The sequence below is a fragment of the Schistocerca piceifrons genome, chromosome 2 (assembly GCF_021461385.2).
Source record: "Schistocerca piceifrons isolate TAMUIC-IGC-003096 chromosome 2, iqSchPice1.1, whole genome shotgun sequence".
Classification (NCBI taxonomy): domain Eukaryota; kingdom Metazoa; phylum Arthropoda; class Insecta; order Orthoptera; family Acrididae; genus Schistocerca; species Schistocerca piceifrons.
This window is the reverse complement of record NC_060139.1, coordinates 683,194,526-683,200,558: the sequence shown is the minus strand read 5'-3', so window position 1 is coordinate 683,200,558 and position 6,033 is coordinate 683,194,526. Positions and strand designations below refer to the sequence as shown.

The window sequence follows — 6,033 nt, the reverse complement described above, 5'->3', positions numbered from 1 at the left end:
GTAAAGGAATCCGCATACAGGACGCTAGTGCAACCTATTCTTGAGTACAGTTCGAGTGTTTGGGATCCATACCTGGTCGGAGTAAAGGAAGACATCGAAGCAATTCACAGGCTGGCTGCTAGATTTGTTACTGATAGGTTCGAGCAACAGGCGTTATGGAGATGCTTAGGGAAGTTAAAGAGAATGCCTGAAGGGAAGGTGACGTTCTTTTCGAGGAACACTATCGACAAAATTTAGAGAACCAGCATTTGAAGCTGACTGCAGAATGATTTTGTTGCCTCCAACATTCGTTTCGTGTAAGAATCACGAAGATAAGGTATGAGAAATGACTCATACGGGGGCATGATAGTCGTTTTTCTCTCGTTCTGTTTGTGTGTAGTACAGGAAATGAAATGAGAACTAGTGGTACAAGTATCCTCCTACACATGCCGTACGGTGGATTGCAGGGTAGCGATATAGATGCAGGTGTAGATCCTTGTTGGATACGGCAAGTGAATGCGGCAAGTGAGGCCCAAAGCACGGCGTTCGAAGATCTGGAGAGACTTATAAAACTTAGTGGGTAACTAGCTAAGAACTGGGCGGTTCAGGAATTTGTTTAAATAAAGGAAAATGAAGGGGATTAGCTCCCATGTTTGGTCAGTTCGTAATTGTAGTAGTTTTGGTATATTGTGTGCTTTCTGTTGTATGGTTAGCAGTTTCCACGTTAGTCCAAGGTATTTTAGTGTGCTAGTTAGCTGTATAGGACATGGTGAGGCAGAAATCGTGGAAACAGAAGACATGTGTGATGTGTCCTATTTCCTGTGTTTTGGTGGGGTTAATTTGAAGATGTCATTGGCTACACCAGGAAGTCAACTGACTGACATGGATTTAAAAGGATCGTTGGGATTTCTGGAGTGCAGGATAGAGGGCGAGGAAAGTGGTGTCATCAATCAGCATACTGAACGAGGTGGACGTCCGAGGAGATGGGAATATCAGCGGAGTATGAGAGGTTAAGGAGAGGGGAGAAAACTGAACCTTGGGGTACTCCTGCAGTGGGATGGAAAATACGGGATTTGGTGTCATTAACAATGAAATAGGAAAGGTTGCAATAAGGCAGACTCAGTTGACTGAAAGTGAGTAAGTCTGGAGATCGGTAAGGAGACTGGAATGCCATACGTGAATTTACAGGTGTTGAGTTGTTGGGCAGGAAAGTGGTAAGGTTCAGGAGTTGCTTGACAGTGGGGAAGGAATGACAGAAGCCACGCTGGGTAATAGGAAGCATATGATATTGGGGCAGGGATGTATCAGGAGAGGGTGGATTCAAAGATCTTAGTAAACAATGGGGTGACACAGATGGGGTGGTATGAGGAGGTATCACTATTGGGGGGGGGAGGAGTTGTTCAGTTCGGAAAAAGTAGGATTTTGGAGGTTTTCCGCAGGTCGGGATAGTAGGCTGTGGAGAGGATAGTGGTGTACAGGATTGCAAGGGTGATGAGAAAGGGGAGAGGGCATATTTTGAAATGTCAATAGGTAATATGGTCGTGACAATGAGATGTAAAGACCATAATATCTATCTATACCTCAAGGAATGCCCTCTGTGTGATGTGTTTATTTTATGTTCTGTGATGGGATTGGGGTGTTTAAGTCTATTATGTTGTTCAAGTACCAGAAACTGGGACTCAGGAGAGATGGGGCTGCGTTATCTGTAAGTTTGTGGACAGTATGGAAAAGAGGATTGTAAAAGTCAGAGAAGATGTCAGACAAGTAGGATGCAAAGTGATTGGCTTTCCTCAGATCGTAAGATAAGGGATGGTTGTTTGAAGGAACTCGTAAAGAGAGATGGAATGGGTTACTATAAGTGTGTGGAATAGTTTCCAATTTTTAGAAGAATTAACTAGGAGCTTAGTATTGAGTATGGTACATGTTTGATGATATTCACCTCCTTTTTCTGGCACTGAGTAAATTTCTAAGGAGTCACTGTATTTTCTGGTGGTGTGTGACTGTATCCGAGTCCCGAGTTCATAGAAAGGAGCAATGAAAATGACAGGATTCTTGGAGAAGCAGTATGGCATGTGATGAGAGAGTCGGGTGATGAGGATAAATGGCTTTTACAGGGATTTTGGAGGAGACAGCATCTGACAAGGTCTTCTGCAGGAAGTCTGTGGCATGGAGGACGTTATTGGGTTGCTGGAAGGTTGTGAAGAGGGTGGAAGGTGGGAAGGGGGGGAGGGGGGGAGAAGGGCTTCCCATCTGAGTGTCCAAGAATTTCCAGTAAATATTCCATTTGACACAGGAGTGGTCTTGAAAAACTTTTGGATGGAGATTGTAATGAGATGCATGGGGATGAGCAGTTTTTATGATATGGTGAGCAGGACAGGTACATGATAAAAAAAAATTGGATCCAAGACTTCTGCAGTGCGGCATCCAGAGAGGCTGGGAGATGCTAAGACAACATATCAGATGGTGTTTTATTCAGAACAGGTGTGCTGTGGAATGGGGACGACATCACCTTTGGGGAATTCCGTAAGCTGACGCCACCACTGGAATTCTGCAGGGTATCTACTATGGATTTTGTGATCAACAATAACAATAGAGGCGGTAAAGGTAGGGCCGATATCAGGGTGGAAATCATAGGGGACGGGATTATTAGGTCAGATGTAGATGGTAACACAGGTAACAGTTATGGTTCTGGAGAGGAGGTCATAGGGAGAGGTACGTGTGGTTTCTTGTGGTTGGAGGAACTTTTTCTTGAGGATGAAGGTGTGTTTGATCAGGGCGTGCATAAAAAGGGACTTTTTGTTTGATAGAAAGCGGATGTTGGTGTATAGGATAGTGCTGTCGCGCAGTAATGAGAGGCTAGGAAGCTCGTCGCGTGGGTTAAGTGTGGAGAGGTTTATGTTAGGGTGTCAAGATGGATCTGATTTCAGGAGTATGTGGCTTTGGTGTTCACGTGGAATACTGAAGGGGCAACAAGGTAGATCTGCTGAACGGTATGTGGTAGTTGGAAGGGATGGTTATTTATAGGGCAATGATGGGGATACGGATGATGTCGTCAGCAGTGGTCGGTCTTTCTTTGGCATCAGCGTTACCATAATACAACTCTCGCAAGACGAGCTAAATCCTGAACACAACTTAATAAGTGAATACAAAATCTGATTTGAACAAACGAGTATTCTTACTCATGTATCGAACTATTGGGCCTAGAAGGAAGCAGTTGAAACTAAACTGTGCGAAAACAAGCTTACCAAAGACACCTGCAATGCACTTAGCTATGCACGGAAGCGTGCAATTGATAAAAAAATAGACAAAGAAAGACTTCTCTTGGTTCATCGCCCTATACGAGGGATGGTGCTGCAAGCGACAGTGGATGTAGCACAGATATAAACTATGGACATAGAGGCAGCCACCTCAGTACCCGACATTTCCGTGATGTCATCATGACGTAATCCAGACAATATGATGCCGTTCTCTGGGGATAAAAGTGAGAGCGTCGATAGTTTCGTGCGCAGCCAGACTAAGATGGTGGAAACTGTCACCGAAAGTTTGGTACTTTATTCGAATATGACATGGCTGGTAAACCGAGAACATGTTATCTTTTCACTGTAGAACTCCTCCCGAACAGGCCATGAAGGCCCAACGGTACCGACCGTCCGCCGTGTCATCCCCTCAGCCCATAGGCGTCACTGGATGCGGATACAGAGGGGCATGCGGTCAGCACACCGCTCTCCCGGCCGTATGTCAGTTTCAGAGACCGGAGCCGCTACTTCTCAATCAAGTAGCTCCTCAGTTTGCCTCACAAGGACTGAGTGCACCACGCTTGCCAACAGCGCTCGGTACACCAGACGGTCACCCATCCAAGTACTAGCCCAGCCCGACAGCGCATAACTTCGGTAATCTGACGGAAACCGGTGTTACCACTGCGGCAAGGCCGTTGCCATCTTTCCACTATACGTGTCTTTAATTCCTTGGATTACACTGCCACCTACATCCTCATGCCGTTGATTATTTGTTTCTTCTACCTTTTAGGCAAGAGGTTGCTTTAAAAGTCTGTCCGCTCCTGCGCCGTCTTTCACATGACATTTGACAGAACTTAATTATATATGTATTGTATAAGATTGTGGTTCGTCGATGGAAAAATGGTAAAAAAGAGAGAAAAGTCAGCGTAAGCCAGAAATTCAGAGAGGAGAACATGAAAGACTGGACAAGCTGATGACTGAAACAGTGGGTCAAGGACGATGAACGAACCTGGTACCTTGCTGGACGCCCGGTGTTCAGTGTCCTGGTAGAAAGGAGAGCGCGTGAATTCACAATGGCAGTCAGGCAGGGGTGTAAAACGAGCAGTGCGCCAGCGCGGTGGGTGACCCCGCGCCGCCCTGCTCGGCGCGGCAGCCACGCGCCCTTGATCAAAGCGCTGCGATGAGATCGCGCCCGGCCGCCGCCCCATCGACTCCGGCGCCAATCGCGCAGTCTCTGATCTGACGTTTCGCGTCGATTCCCTTTCCACCTGTCTGCTGGCAGCCTTTGAAGAGCAACGGCAGTACAAATTGGAGCCCTAGGAAATATAATCCCCACGTCGCAATTTTGTTACATATAGTATCGCGATGAGCAGAGCGAAACCCCGTGTATTATACAGATTTTTTTTTGTATTCATATTCTCCTGTACGCTGTGTTACTTCCAGTGTCGTAATCGCGCAGTAGTATTAACTCAATCTACCCGCCATATGCAGCCCTCTGTCTGAAATTTCCACTTTCAGAGCATCGGAACAATAATTTTTGTTGCCTGCTCCAATGTTGTTCCTTCGATGCTTAAATTTTACATATACCTTTGTGTCACCCGCGATAATATGAATGTGTAACGACAAATATTGTTCCAGTTAGTGCAGTACATCTGAAATTTGAATTTTTCTTGTAAGTCATAGAGCTTTCTAGATGAATAGTATAGAGAAAGGAAAAAATAATAAATCGGTGATTCAGGGTAGGATACGATACGTAGAATGCAGCAAAATTTTCCAGAGAATCTTGGGTCGGAACTCCACAGCTATCACTGTGCAGATACAGCCCGAAAACGACAACAAATCGGTGACGAGTGTGAGGAAGTGTGTGTGCGTGTGTGTGTATGTGTTCATTTAAGTCAACTGGTTCCAGTTAACACAGCTATTCTAAAGCGAAAAGATATTAAATAAATTAGCTGAACAGTCACAGTTAAGCAGGCCTTAGGTTTCTACCCTAAATGTTTATGTTAGAAGCGAATCCTCTGTGATGCCTACTGAGTAAAATTTAACTGTTAAATGAACTACGCTATAAGTACCGCATTTTCATTACTTTCTTCTTCTTCAGAAATTACGCACATTGCTTGTTACGGTATCTATCACTTGCATGTCTTCCCACACTTCTTCTTCTAGAACGTTTATAATTTAGAGCATTTAGAGATAATCTTTCTCCACCCACCCAGTCTATATGTTCTTTCATTTTTTTCTATTTTCCTTTATTTTCTTGTTTAGGTTATTTATTCCTAAATGTTTCCCTCTTCATCTCTTTTTCGATCTTCCCTTGTACATCCTTCTAGTATTCTTAGAAATTTCATTTCTATAGTCTGTGTTCTACTCTCTTGCTGTCTTGTGTTGTACATGATTAACTTCCATAAGTAAGGGGTGGTACTGCTTGACCCGTGGTGCGCCTTTTCTGGCACACAAGCTTTTTGGCACGACTATCAATTACCAAGCTGTACTACGTTCTTGTCCCCTGTTGTGATCTGGCGGCGGGTATTGGCGGTAGGGGAGTTCGTCGTCGGACTCTACGAGGCGCTAGGAATTGCTTGAGGTGACGATGAAGCAAACACGCGGGCTCGGGCACCGGTGGCGCGGCCGTTCTACCTTGCGAGACGGTCGAGAGTTTGTGGTGGACCTGTCTGATGTCAACTTCGGGCGCGGCTCGTCGCATTGCTTTGGGGCCTGTTTTCTCGGAGAGACCCATCCCTCGAGACCATCTCGAACAACGCTCTCCATCGTACGTGTAAGTGATTTTGGTGCCTTCTCTTCGTCAAACGATTTGGGT

The 6,033-nt window shown here is 45.3% G+C and overlaps 1 pseudogene; it reads right to left on the bottom strand.

Annotated features, from left to right (window-relative positions):
- Positions 1-3,797: 3,797 nt before the first annotated feature.
- On the bottom strand, positions 3,798-3,915 carry LOC124778807 (annotated as a pseudogene).
- Positions 3,916-6,033: the final 2,118 nt, after the last annotated feature.